Here is a 15,147-nt window from a genome sequence, read left to right as displayed (position 1 = left end):
GTCCAAGGCGCATCTCCTCTCACCTCCTCTGTTACCACCTCCATCACAATATTAAACAGAAACGGACTTAATGCTGACCCATGATGCAAGCCAACTGTTACTTGGAAACTTTCTGTCTGTCTGTCCCAGACAGGTCCGAACACTTGTCTTCACATTTCTGTACATCCCCGCAACAACCTGGCATATTTCTCTGGCACCTTCTCCCTGAGACACCTCCAGACTTCTTGCCTTGCCACTCTATCGTATGCATTCTCCAGATCAATAAATGCCAGATGTAGCTCCCTTTGTTTCTCTCAATACTTTTCCATCATCTGCCATAACCCAAAGATAGCATCTGTTGTTGATCTACCAGGCATGAAGCCAAATTGTTCCTTTGCAATCTCCACCTCCTTCCTCAATCTACCATCAAGAACCCTTTCTAGGATTTTCATTATGTGGGACATCAACTTTATTCCTCTGTAATTTTATAGTCTTGTGCATCCCCTTTACCCTTGTAGATGGGGACAAGAGTACTCTCCCTCCATTCCTTGGGTATATTTTCCTGTTGGCAAACTTTCATGAATAGGTCCCACAGCAGGTCAATTCCCTCTTCCCCAAGTGCCATCCATGCCTCCACTGGAATTCTGTTTTGACCCACCGATTTTCCATTCCTCATCCTCTTCATGGTCTCCGTCACTTCTACTCTGCTGATGTTCTGCACCATCACCTCAGAAGGCTGCCCATCTCCTCTGTGAGTCCTTACATTTTCCTGGTTCAAAAGTCCCTCAAAGTATATTTTCGATCTCTTTCTTATGCCCACATCTCTCCATAATACTCTTCCTTCAGTGTCTTTGATCTGCCTCACATGTAAGATGTCCTTTGCTGCTTTATTTCTACATTCTGCTAGTTGGTAAAATTGTCTCTGTCGTTCCTTTGTTTCTAATTGATCATACAGATCTTGATATGCCATGGGCTTCGCCTGTGCCACAACTCTCTTGGCTTCTTGCTTTCTCTCTCTGTACACCTCTCTGTCCTCTTCCACTCGACTATCCCACTTCTGCTTTGCCTTCCTCTTAGCTGTCACTGCCACTTGTACATTATTATTCGACTACCAACCCTCATTCTGCTCTCTAATCTTTCCAGATTTCTCACCAAGCACCTCGATTGCACAGCTCAGGATTACTTTTGAATTATGTTTCCACCAATCTTGTACACATTGCAGTCCATCTGAAATCGTCTCTAACACTCTCTCCCTAAAAGGATTCCTCACACTCTCCTCTTTTAAGCGAACCCACTTAATTGTCTTCATCCCATGGCATCCAGAGGTTCTTATCTTCGATCTTATTTTAAAGCATGCACACAGCAGTCGGTGTTACTGTGTTACTTGATCTGTTGGAATTGCTTTACAATTTGTCACAACCTTAAGATTTTTTCTTCTAGCCAAATGTAGTCAATTTGTGAACTGTTGTTACCACTTCTAAATGTTATCAAATGTTCTTCCCTCTTGTAGAAATGCGAGTTCATAATTGCCAGATCAAATGCTACTGCAAAATCCACAACCGTCTCTCCTTCCTGTTTCATCATTCCCACTCCTGTTGGAAGTGGGAATGATGAACCAGGATTCATATTCACAGTCTCTATTCTGTCTTCCTATGTGTCCGTTCAAGTCTCCTCCAACAATCACCATCTCATTTTCTTCCAATTCCCTCATTTCTTCATCTAACATGTTCCAGAACTCATCTCTCTCCTCTGCATAAAACAAACAACTTGCGGGGCATATACACATAATATGACCACCCGCTCTTCTCCAAGACCCAATTTCATTCGCATGAGCCTGTTGTTCCTTCTACCCACTTCCAGTACTTCACCCTTCATTCTGTCACACACCACAATTCCTACACCATTTCTTCCCTCATTATTTGCTCCAGAGTAGAACAATTTATATCCATCTCCCAGTTCCTTTGCCTTTCCCCCCTTCCACCTTGTCTCCTGCACACAAAATGTCCAACTTCCTCATCATGTCTGCCACCTCTCTTCCCCTTCCAGTCATGCTTCCAACATTCAGTGTTCCCACTCGCAACATCCTCTCCACCTGCTGGGCTCGCTTCTTAACCACATCCGCCCTTGATGTGGAGCCCTCGTCCACTTCTCGCAGCTGCAGGGTGATGTGGCTGTGCGTCACTTAAGGGGTACGCCCTAGCCCTTATATCATTTTCTCTTTGACTCATATCATAGTTTGAGCTGGCATTGAATTTTTCCCACCGGATGCTCTTCTGACACCAACCCTCGCATTTATCTGAGCTTGGGACCAGCCATTGAGGCTAGCTTGCCTCCTTTGGTGGCTCCATAAGGCGAAATGACTTAGCAAGATAGGAAAGGCTCACCCCTAGCCCTCGAATACTCTAATAGCATCAGGGGGAAGGAGAAAGGAGAGGAGAAAGAAGAGGAGGGACCAGTCTACAGAATAATATAATATATATATTACATGAAGTAAGGCATGGTCCAGCATCTGGTACCTGAGGTTTGCCATGCCCGTACTCACTAAAGTAAGCCCTAGAGGTCCCTTGTGCTGCATATACAAAAAAAAATCGTAATCAGTAACGAATTTATTAATAAATAAATTTACATATTAAAAATATTTCATCCTCACCACGAACAAACACCAATAATAAAAATTTAGTATCAATAGCAATGACAAGAACAAACAAATATCTGCATTAAATCACAGTGCATTTGTTTCGTGTGTAACGATAATTGAAAAAATATTTTTTTTCATACAGTGACAATCTTCATAATTCAGCCTTGTATCTATAATAAATAATTATATCTTATTTTAACAAAATAAAATAAGATTGACAAAAAATAGTTCACATGCACATGCACCAATAATAAACGTTTCATGCCTCACAGAAATAAACTGCGAATGGATACTAAAATTACACTGCTGTTTTGGTAGTGTCAGAATTACGTAACGTGCAATGACAAGCGCCAACGAATATCGGCGTTAGATTGCAGTACATTTGTTCTGTGTAACAATGATAGAAAAAATATAATTGTTTTCATATTTTCAACAGTGACACTCATCATAATTCAGCCTTGTATCTATAATAAATAAATAATTATATGTTATTTTAACAAAATAAAATAAGATTAACAAAAAATAGTTCACCACACACAAGCACCAATAATAAATGTTTTGTATTGAAAAACGTTTAATTTTCTTGACCAAAAAGCTCTGGAATGACTTTTAATGGGATTATATTGATCAAGTGCATATAATAAACAACTATGTTATACCAACTAGTTTCACCAACTAAGGCTGTTGGCATCTTCAGGGTACATAAGGCACTAAAAAGTAAAAACTGTTACAAACTATAATCAACCGATTCCAAATATATATTTCGAATCGGTTGATTATACTTTGTAACCGAATTTGGAAACAACCGATAATCAAACTACAAGAAACTATAATCAACCGATTCCAAATATATGTTTGGAATCGGTTGATTATAGTTTGTAACTGAATTTGGAATCAACCGATAATCAACTATAATCAAACTACAAGAAACTATCAACTATAAGAACCTATAATCAACCGATTCCAAATATATGTTTGGAATCGGTTGATTCTAAAATCGGTTACAAACTATAATCAACCGATTCCAAATATATATTTGGAATCGGTTGATTATAGTTTGTAACAGCCTTTTACTTTTTAGTGCCTTATGTACCCTGAAGATGCCAACAGCCTTAGTTGGTGAAACTAGTTGGTATAACATAGTTATTATATGCACTTGATCAATATAATCCCATTAAAAGTCATTCCAAACATTTCATATCTCACAGAAATAACGTGCGTATGGATACTAAAAATACACTGCTGTTTGGGCAGTGTGGGAATAACGTAATGTGCAATGACAAGCGCAAACGAATATCGGCGTTAGATCAATGCATCTGTTTCGTAATCTAAAGCATTAATCGAGCAATTCCAATTATTAACCATTCTGTCAATGTCAAAACAAAAGCTCTAACCTTTAACATGTATTGCATTTATATAATGTTGTAAGTATTGTTATTATTTATAAACACAAAAAAAATTAATTTTTCATTTTTTCCTTGGGGGCGCTGCAGTGTCGCAGTGCTTATGTACAGGCGCCACTGGTGGCGAGTAAGTCAGGATTTAAGGCACACATTTTTTGAAGCTTAGAATGATTGTGCATTACAAGATGTGGGAAATAAATAATAGTATAGTACAATGTCATAAGCAATACGAGCAGGGCCAGCTCAGATGTAGGTTTTTCAAGTCTCAGACCGAGGCCTCACACTTTCAAATTTCTAAGAAAATTTGATAATAGAATTTTTTGTTTCAGAGATGCATTGATATGGGAAATACTTTAGTGTATAACTATATGTATTTAATGTTTGTAAATTATGTTTAATAAAATTATGATTTTTCGATTAAAAAAATTTTTTTTGCAAATATTTGGGATCCCACTAATAACTTTTTTTGGAGGCCCTGCAAAATCTCCAGTCAGCCCTGAATACTAAGGATTGAGTTTCAGGTCAGTGAGAGAAAGCAATTTCTTGTGCAGGATCCTCCAGTACTGGAATGCTAACAGGATTAAGTACTTTTTAGTGATCATGGCATGGATACTCGCTACTGTCCCAATTTGTTTGGATAATCTGTTACCACCATGCATTAATGCACCATGCTTTGAACGAAGAATAAGAATTCCAGATTTGGGAAAGCACAAACCTTGTTTATATGTATGTTGATAAATCGGCTTTATTTGAAAAATTCATTATAAAGAATTAATATATAATGCACTTACAATTATACCCATTTGGTTTTCATTGACACACATATACAAGTAAATGTACCAAAGTCAGACGAATTATACACTTTCACTAAAAATTATCATAGTGGAGACAGGATGTTAAGTTCCTGACAGGTAAGTCTGCTTGTATTCCATAAGAATACAGAGAAAAAAGCAAGAAAACAATGCAATATGTAAAACTAGCTAAACAAAAGTCAATGGAAAACTTTGATAAGAACCTAGAAACAAATATCAGGAAGGTAGCAAAATATTCTGGATGTTATTTAAGAAGCTTAGATATAAAATAAAGAGTAGGTGATAAGGATTAAGATGATGTTGTGTCCTGAATAAACTAAGAAAGAAGATTTAACATGAATTATTCACGAACAACTTTATTTAAATATAGGCAGAGAATATGGTGTGTTGGCTATATACTGGAAAGGTAATTTTTTGTATATAACACTAAATTAGGAGCAAGAAATTGTAAAAATGAAAAAATGAAAAAAAATTGTAAGACCTAACCTGTTGTGCTTAAGGGTCAGATAAAGAAATTAATTAAAGTGTTAAATTTATTTAAGAACCCCGTTTCATGTGTTATAAGGTAGCAAAACCTGTAAGCCAGAGTCCAAGGGTCACCTTTTGACTGTACAGTGTTACGTATACCGGGGGGGAGAAGTTATGAGAAAGAGAAACCAGAGCACTTTCCAAGAAAAACACAACAAGCGCATGTGCGATCTAATAGAGGGAGCTGGACGCCGTTACGTAAACCCACATGACCGCGTTGGCAGGCATCGCTATAGCCGAGAAACACCGAGAAGAGAAAGAAAACAAAAGGGTCAAGCAACCCCCACTCGAGGCTTTTTGGTTCCGGTTTCCTGATCGCTCGGGCGTTGGTCCAGTCCGCACCTACGGAGAAGTTCGAGGTGGTCATAGGAGGTATGAGGCATCTGTCGTAGCGTATCAAGTAGGGCTAGCTATTTCCTTGGACTAGGATAGCTGTGTTATTTCGTGCGATGGAAGAAACAAGTAGAGCCATCCGTTCTGGCTAAGCTCCTGAGCCATATCGTCCTTCCCACGGAGAATCCAGCTGTACAGTTTGTAGTAGGTGACAAGATGGATAGCAGACTGAGAAGCCTTGATGTTCTAGACAAGGCAGAAGAAAGCATCGAGTGTCATTCCAGGGACTGTAACGTAGACTTGTGATATATTTTTCAGTTGAGGAATTGTGTGCTTTCTAGAGAACAATTTTGTGTAGCAGACTTATTTCATGGAACTTTAAGATACTGTCTACAACTTGGCATAGGCCCGTTTTGTTTGAGAACTGTCTGCCTAGAAAGGCCATGTTTATTCTGTATGAATTAGTAGTAATGTGTTAGATAATATAACTAGTGACCACGTGAGTGTAGAAAGTGTGATAAGTATTAATGAGATAATGTTAAGTTGCATATAGAGGTGGTCCAGGCAAGTTTATTCACGTATTTTGTTTAGTAGTATGAACCAAGAGGAACAGTAAACTCATTCACCTGCAGCTTCACAAACACTATCACACAACTCAAAAAAAAAATCTACTAACGATTAACAAAACATTACCAGCACAAAGTAAATAGAATACCGTTTACGAGTATTTACTACCGTAACGAAAGAGGAACTGAAGGATGCGCTTTGAACGCTTTCTTCAGTTCCTGAAGCACTCTACCGCTAAAGCCAAAGACCACTTCAAGAATAGACAAAATAAGATTCACAGACATTTTAACATACTTTTAACATATAACACCAATGCATCTGAGACTCGTGAACATAATATTCGACACTGGCCTTATTCCACAGCAAGTAAAACTGCGATAATTACGCCAATGGCAAGAGAAATGATGCACCGAACTACAGACAAATAACTGACCTACCTGTCATTTCAAAAATTCTAGAAAAAATAACACACGCCAGAATACAGAACTATTTACAGAAGTATATTATATCCCAAAACTAATACGGCTTTCAGAAAACAAAAAGCACCATCACCTTATTAGAAGACATCGCCGACGTCATAAACGAAGCCCTCGATAAAAACAAGTACGCTGTGCTTATCCGTATTAACTTAACTAAAGCTTTTGATACATGAACATGACACACTACTGACCAAACTATACTTATTTGGAAGAAGAGGAAGACTGCATACCTGGTTCAGGAACCATCTCTCAAACAGAACACAACTGACAAAAATAGGCACACATTACAGCTGGAGTACACAAATGAAACACGGAAACACCGACAAGGTGTCATATTATCACCTATCCTGTTCAACTTATACATGTGGGGGGGGGGGGGGGTGGGGGGGGGGGGGGGTGGGGGGGGGGGGGGGTGGGGGGGGGGGGGGGTGGGGGGGGGGGGGGGTGGGGGGGGGGGGGGGTGGGGGGGGGGGGGGGTGGGGGGGGGGGGGGGTGGGGGGGGGGGGGGGTGGGGGGGGGGGGGGGTGGGGGGGGGGGGGGGTGGGGGGGGGGGGGGGTGGGGGGGGGGGGGGGTGGGGGGGGGGGGGGGTGGGGGGGGGGGGGGGTGGGGGGGGGGGGGGGTGGGGGGGGGGGGGGGTGGGGGGGGGGGGGGGTGGGGGGGGGGGGGGGTGGGGGGGGGGGGGGGTGGGGGGGGGGGGGGGTGGGGGGGGGGGGGGGTGGGGGGGGGGGGGGGTGGGGGGGGGGGGGGGTGGGGGGGGGGGGGGGTGGGGGGGGGGGGGGGTGGGGGGGGGGGGGGGTGGGGGGGGGGGGGGGTGGGGGGGGGGGGGGGTGGGGGGGGGGGGGGGTGGGGGGGGGGGGGGGTGAAAAATAAACATAGTAAACTACATGTAATATTTTATAGCGTGTGTAACTCTGAACTATATAATTGTAAATTATTACTGTGGTTGTTATTTTAAAAGATAGCAAAAAAAAAAAAAAAACTATGTTGTCATCATTATTATTGAAATTTCATTATATGTAGCGCTCAGTACTGAACCTTGTAAAATAATATACTGAATGTTACTCAAGATGATAATTGTATATATGTAAATATTTGAGATATCAATAAAAAAATAATAAATATTCTATGTACCAACTTGGGTCACATTTCTCTCCTTAGATTGACGTTCATTTGTAACTAGTCTTGTCACCAGGGCATTAGGGCCATACCCATTTCTAATCCTTCAAATAGCTTGATATTCATTAGCGTCATAAAGAAATTTTCTGTTTTTGCTCAACTCCTGACAATTTACAAAGCTTACACCGCCCGATCACAGATATTATTCTCATATTTAGGATGGTGCACCTAGGTCGTCTCTCAAACTGCGTGATGAAATTCAAAATGAACCCTCTCTCTCTCTCTCTGTCTCTCTCTCTCATTCACTTCTCCAATCGTATCCCATAGACCAATTGTCGTTAAATTATGTCTCTTTTGTGAGTATTTCCATGGGCGCAGCCCTGTCACCCAGTCACTACCATTCATCCACTTTCTTCAAATCATGAACAAATACGAGAACACGTTGTTCAACACAATTATAAAATTAAGTTCCAAACTTCTCGAAATGTAAAAGCCTGTGTAGCTCAGTGGATGTGGCGTTTGCCAACCACGGCGCTTGGCCGCACGAAGGAAGACTTGGTTTCGAGTCTAGTCGGCGACTAGAGGAAATTTTTCTAAGCCTTTTTTCGACCGGTTCCCGAGTTAGTCAATCTCTGGCACGGGCAAGCAGGTTTTTCCTCCGGAAACTCGGGTTTTTCGTCCTGTAAACTCAAGAAAATCGACCGTAGAAGCCACATTATTTCAGACATTAAATATATTGTGTTAGGGTTAGGGACCACGAGATGGCGGCACATTTGAGTCGTCTCTCTTCACTGAGTACCGCTTAATTAGTGATAGCCTTGGGCCATCTATCTCTGATTGGTACCAGTGGAGATTGAACTGCCCACTCAGTCTCCAAAAGTTAGATAGGGCTAAATGGCTTCGCCTACTCCCCGTATACGGGAATAAAAAGGCGTTAGCTGATTTTTTTTTTTTTATTCCATTTATGTTTACAGAATTTGATATTTTAATGCCTGTATCGTTTTCGAAATAAATGGAGGCCGTTCGATTGGTGGACGAAACAATCGATGGAATACGCAGACGATACAGTACTAATCACTGAGAATGAAAAAAAAAAAAAAAATCAGCTAACGCCTTTTTATTCCCGTATATACGGGAGTAGGTGAGGCCATTTAGCCCTATCTAACTTTTTTTTTGGAGACTGAGTGGGCAGTTCAATCTCCACTGGTACCCAATCAGAGACAGATGGCCCAAGGCTATCACTAATTAAGCGGTACGCAGTGAAGAGAGACGGCTCAAATGTGCCGCCATCTCGTGGTCTCTAACCCTAACACAATATATTTAATGTCTGAAATAATGTGGGTTCTACGGTCGATTTTCTTGAGTTTACAAGACGAAAAACCCGAGTTTCCGGGAGGAAAAACCTGCTTGCCCGTGCCAGAGATCGACTAAGAATTGAGACTTCACTGAGAATGAAGATATGCAAAATATAGTTAATAAACTAACAGCGAGTTGGAATAAAAATAAATATACAGAAAACAATGATAATCACAAGTAAAGCTATGGATAAAATCTGAACACGATAATCACGTTTTTCTGTTTGCATTTTCACTGGAGTTTCAGGAGGGTATGGGATATTTGTGCCATTGAACACCAGGTGTATGGCAGCAAAAAAAAAAGGATATTTTCAAACCACAGGGAAGAAGTTAAATTATACTTCCAGAAAAAACACAATATTGTGTTTTAACTTTCTAATATTATTTTTGCTTTGTTGAAGACTGGCGAGCAGTGGTGGCCCGTGAAAATTTTAAGTGGAGGTGCTGCATATACAAAAAAAAAAAAAAATCTTTTTTCCTAATCAGTAACGAATTTATTAATAAATAAATTTACATATTAAAAATTACTTTATTAAAAATATTTCATCCTTACCACGAACAAACACCAATAATAAAAGTTTCGTATCAATAGCAATGACAAGAACAAACGAATATCTGCATTAGATCACAGTGCATTTGTTTCGTGTAATGATAATTGAAAATTTTTTTTTTTCATACAGTGACACTCGTCATAATTCAGCATTGTATCTATAATAAATAAATAATTATATCTTATTTTAACAAAATAAAATAAGATTGGCAAAAAATAGTTCACGCACATGCACCAATAATAAACGTTTCATACCTCACAGAAATAAACTGCGAATGGATACTAAAATTACACTGCTGTTTTGGTAGTGTCAGAATTACGTAACGTGCAATGACAAGCGCCAACGAATATCGGCGTTAGATTGCAGTACATTTGTTCTGTGTAACAATGATAGAAAAAATATAATTGTTTTCATATTTTCAACAGTGACACTCATCATAATTCAGCCTTGTATCTATAATAAATAAATAATTATATGTTATTTTAACAAAATAAAATAAGATTAACAAAAAATAGTTCACCACACACAAGCACCAATAATAAATGTTTTGTATTGAAAAACGTTTAATTTTCTTGACCAAAAAGCTCTGGAATGACTTTTAATGGGATTATATTGATCAAGTGCATATAATAAACAACTATGTTATACCAACTAGTTTCACCAACTAAGGCTGTTGGCATCTTCAGGGTACATAAGGCACTAAAAAGTAAAAACTGTTACAAACTATAATCAACCGATTCCAAATATATATTTCGAATCGGTTGATTATACTTTGTAACCGAATTTGGAAACAACCGATAATCAAACTACAAGAAACTATAATCAACCGATTCCAAATATATGTTTGGAATCGGTTGATTATAGTTTGTAACTGAATTTGGAATCAACCGATAATCAACTATAATCAAACTACAAGAAACTATCAACTATAAGAACCTATAATCAACCGATTCCAAATATATGTTTGGAATCGGTTGATTCTAAAATCGGTTACAAACTATAATCAACCGATTCCAAATATATATTTGGAATCGGTTGATTATAGTTTGTAACAGCCTTTTACTTTTTAGTGCCTTATGTACCCTGAAGATGCCAACAGCCTTAGTTGGTGAAACTAGTTGGTATAACATAGTTATTATATGCACTTGATCAATATAATCCCATTAAAAGTCATTCCAAACATTTCATATCTCACAGAAATAACGTGCGTATGGATACTAAAAATACACTGCTGTTTGGGCAGTGTGGGAATAACGTAATGTGCAATGACAAGCGCAAACGAATATCGGCGTTAGATCAATGCATCTGTTTCGTAATCTAAAGCATTAATCGAGCAATTCCAATTATTAACCATTCTGTCAATGTCAAAACAAAAGCTCTAACCTTTAACATGTATTGCATTTATATAATGTTGTAAGTATTGTTATTATTTATAAACACAAAAAAAATTAATTTTTCATTTTTTCCTTGGGGGCGCTGCAGTGTCGCAGTGCTTATGTACAGGCGCCACTGGTGGCGAGTAAGTCAGGATTTAAGGCACACATTTTTTGAAGCTTAGAATGATTGTGCATTACAAGATGTGGGAAATAAATAATAGTATAGTACAATGTCATAAGCAATACGAGCAGGGCCAGCTCAGATGTAGGTTTTTCAAGTCTCAGACCGAGGCCTCACACTTTCAAATTTCTAAGAAAATTTGATAATAGAATTTTTTGTTTCAGAGATGCATTGATATGGGAAATACTTTAGTGTATAACTATATGTATTTAATGTTTGTAAATTATGTTTAATAAAATTATGATTTTTCGATTAAAAAAATTTTTTTTGCAAATATTTGGGATCCCACTAATAACTTTTTTTGGAGGCCCTGCAAAATCTCCAGTCAGCCCTGAATACTAAGGATTGAGTTTCAGGTCAGTGAGAGAAAGCAATTTCTTGTGCAGGATCCTCCAGTACTGGAATGCTAACAGGATTAAGTACTTTTTAGTGATCATGGCATGGATACTCGCTACTGTCCCAATTTGTTTGGATAATCTGTTACCACCATGCATTAATGCACCATGCTTTGAACGAAGAATAAGAATTCCAGATTTGGGAAAGCACAAACCTTGTTTATATGTATGTTGATAAATCGGCTTTATTTGAAAAATTCATTATAAAGAATTAATATATAATGCACTTACAATTATACCCATTTGGTTTTCATTGACACACATATACAAGTAAATGTACCAAAGTCAGACGAATTATACACTTTCACTAAAAATTATCATAGTGGAGACAGGATGTTAAGTTCCTGACAGGTAAGTCTGCTTGTATTCCATAAGAATACAGAGAAAAAAGCAAGAAAACAATGCAATATGTAAAACTAGCTAAACAAAAGTCAATGGAAAACTTTGATAAGAACCTAGAAACAAATATCAGGAAGGTAGCAAAATATTCTGGATGTTATTTAAGAAGCTTAGATATAAAATAAAGAGTAGGTGATAAGGATTAAGATGATGTTGTGTCCTGAATAAACTAAGAAAGAAGATTTAACATGAATTATTCACGAACAACTTTATTTAAATATAGGCAGAGAATATGGTGTGTTGGCTATATACTGGAAAGGTAATTTTTTGTATATAACACTAAATTAGGAGCAAGAAATTGTAAAAATGAAAAAATGAAAAAAAATTGTAAGACCTAACCTGTTGTGCTTAAGGGTCAGATAAAGAAATTAATTAAAGTGTTAAATTTATTTAAGAACCCCGTTTCATGTGTTATAAGGTAGCAAAACCTGTAAGCCAGAGTCCAAGGGTCACCTTTTGACTGTCCAGTGTTACGTATACTTGGGGGAGGAGTTAAGAGAAAGAGAAACCAGAGCACTTTCCAAGAAAAACACAAGCGCACATGCGATGTAATAGAGGGAGCTGGATGCCATGACGTAAACCCATGTGACCGCGTTGGCAGGCATCGCTATGGCAGAGAAACGCCAAGAAGAGAAAGAAAACAAAAGGATCAAGCAACCCCCACTCGAGGCTTTTTGGTTCCGGTTTCCTGATCGCTCGGATGTTGGTCCAGTCCGCACCTACGGAGAAGTTCCAGGTGGTCGTGGGAGGTATGAGGCATCTGTCGTAGCGTACCAAGTAGGGCTAGCTATTTCCTTGGACTAGGATAGCTGTGTTATGTCGTGCAACGGAAGAACCAAGTAGATGCCATCCGTTCTGGCTAAGCTCCTGAGCCATATCATGCTTCCCACGGAGAATCCGGCCGTACAGTTTGTAGTACGTGACCAGACGGATAGCAGACTGAGAAGCCTTGATGTTCTAGACAAGGCAGAAGAAAGCATCGAATGTCATTCCAGGGATGGTAATGTAGGCTCTTGTGATATATTTTTCAGTTGAGGAATTGTATGCTTCCTAGAGAACAATTTTGTGTAGTGGACTTATTTCATGGAACTTTAAGATACTGTCTACAACTTGGCATAGGCCCATTTTGCTTGAGAACTGTCTGCCTAGAAAGGCCATGTTTATTCTGTATGAATTAGTAGTAATGTGTTAGATAATATAACTAATGACCACGTGAGTGTAGAAAGTGTGATAAGTGTTAATGAGATAATGTTAAGTTGCATATAGAGGTGGTCCAAGCAAGTTTGTTCATATATTTTGTTTAGTAGTATTGAACCAAAGATATTACTTGAGAATGATTCAGATTACTTAGTAGTAATGCTTACTTGTATAATTTCTTTTATTAATAAATATGTTTCTTAATACCTGCCTGATCTGATTTAGTATATGAATTCAAACAGCCACTCATAAAATTACTATCGAACTTAGCAGGAAGAACCCATGTGTATGATTAAACAAAGTGGACCACGACTGCATGTAAGAATTTAGTGAACAGAGATTAGATTTTATTATAGTTTAATTATTGTGTATCATTCTGAGTGAGCCATCCTGGATAAGAGTCTCATCTATCCTCGGTATTGGCTGGCGCAGTTAAAATATAAATTTGTCAATGCTTATCGGGTGGACTGTCTCAGAAGATGTGTTAATGGTCACGTCCCATACAAGGACAAAGCCCTAAACATTAAGTAACCAAAGAACTGCTTGTTTTAAAAGGGGAGAGATTTAAGTAAAAGAAACGAAATAAGTATAGAATAAAGTTTAAAAGGGAAAGATATACGAGAATGAAAGATTAAATTAAATAAGAATTAAAGATAAAATAAAAAAGAAGTTATAACAAATGGCACAGTTGATAGGATTTATATAGTTAGATATAAGAAAAACACAATATAACAATGATAATGATTACAAGAAAAATGATTATATTCTAGAGGTCTGGAACAATTACTTTGAAAAGCTGCTAAATAAACAAGCAGTGACAGCAACATGGTAGAAAACATGCAAAAGGAATGCACCCTTGAATATATTGATACTTGATGTAGAAAAACACGTGAAAAAAGCTGAAATGCAGAACACCAGCTGGAATAGATAAAATTCGACCTGAAATGCTCAACTAAATAAATCAATAAATTTGTTAACGTCCTTTATTCCCTATAGGCATTAGGCAATTAGTGAGTTGGTCCAAGACTCAATAATTATAAACGTCATCCGGTAAAGAAAGGCAGACAAGTACTGCTATCTCGCGGTCTAAAAAGTATATTACTATATTTAAAAAAAACCTTCCTTTATTTGGTAATTAGATTCGAACTCAAAATGGCTTTCTTCGGGAGACTAAGCACTATGAATGGATGCAAAGGCCACTTTCAAATGTAGAATTGTCAATGAAAGTATACGTCTTAACATTGACTGCACTATTATGTAATTCAAAAAGGCTGGTGAGACAGTCTAATACCACATGATTGGAGTATTGCTTTTATAGCACCCATCTGTAAAAAGAGAAATAAAACTGATTGTTTTAATTAGAAAAGAATTTCCTTAAGTAGTTCCTGGTAAGATTTATATCAGTATACTTGAGATAAAGCAAAGAAAAATATGGAATGGAAACAGAGAAAAAACAACTGGGTTCATGTCAAATAGTGGTGGTTGAAATCATATTTTTCCAACATATATTGAATTTATTTAAAGAACTCAAGTCTTTTCCAATCGATGAGTGCAGTGTTCTGTTGTTCTTCCAATTGTGCAACAGAGGTGAATTACAGAACAGTTACTTTAATTTCACATGCAAGTAAAGTATGTTGAGATTAATCCAACAAAAAAAGAAAAAAGGCTGTAACTATATGTGAATAGAGAAATGATGCTGTACAAGCAGCTTTCAGGAGAGGTGGAGAAACTAATAACCATATAGAGAATTTCAAAAGGAAGTATTTATTAGTTTTATTGATGATATGATAACATTTGACTGTGCTGATCATAATAGACTGTGGATGTGATGAGAGTA

Source organism: Typopeltis vanoorti, chromosome 19, assembly GCF_054136105.1.
Source record: "Typopeltis vanoorti isolate ZY-2024b chromosome 19, IOZ_Tvanoo_1.0, whole genome shotgun sequence".
In the NCBI taxonomy this organism is placed as follows: domain Eukaryota; kingdom Metazoa; phylum Arthropoda; class Arachnida; order Uropygi; family Thelyphonidae; genus Typopeltis; species Typopeltis vanoorti.
The sequence above is the reverse complement of the archived record's forward strand: the minus strand, read 5'-3'. Positions refer to the sequence as shown.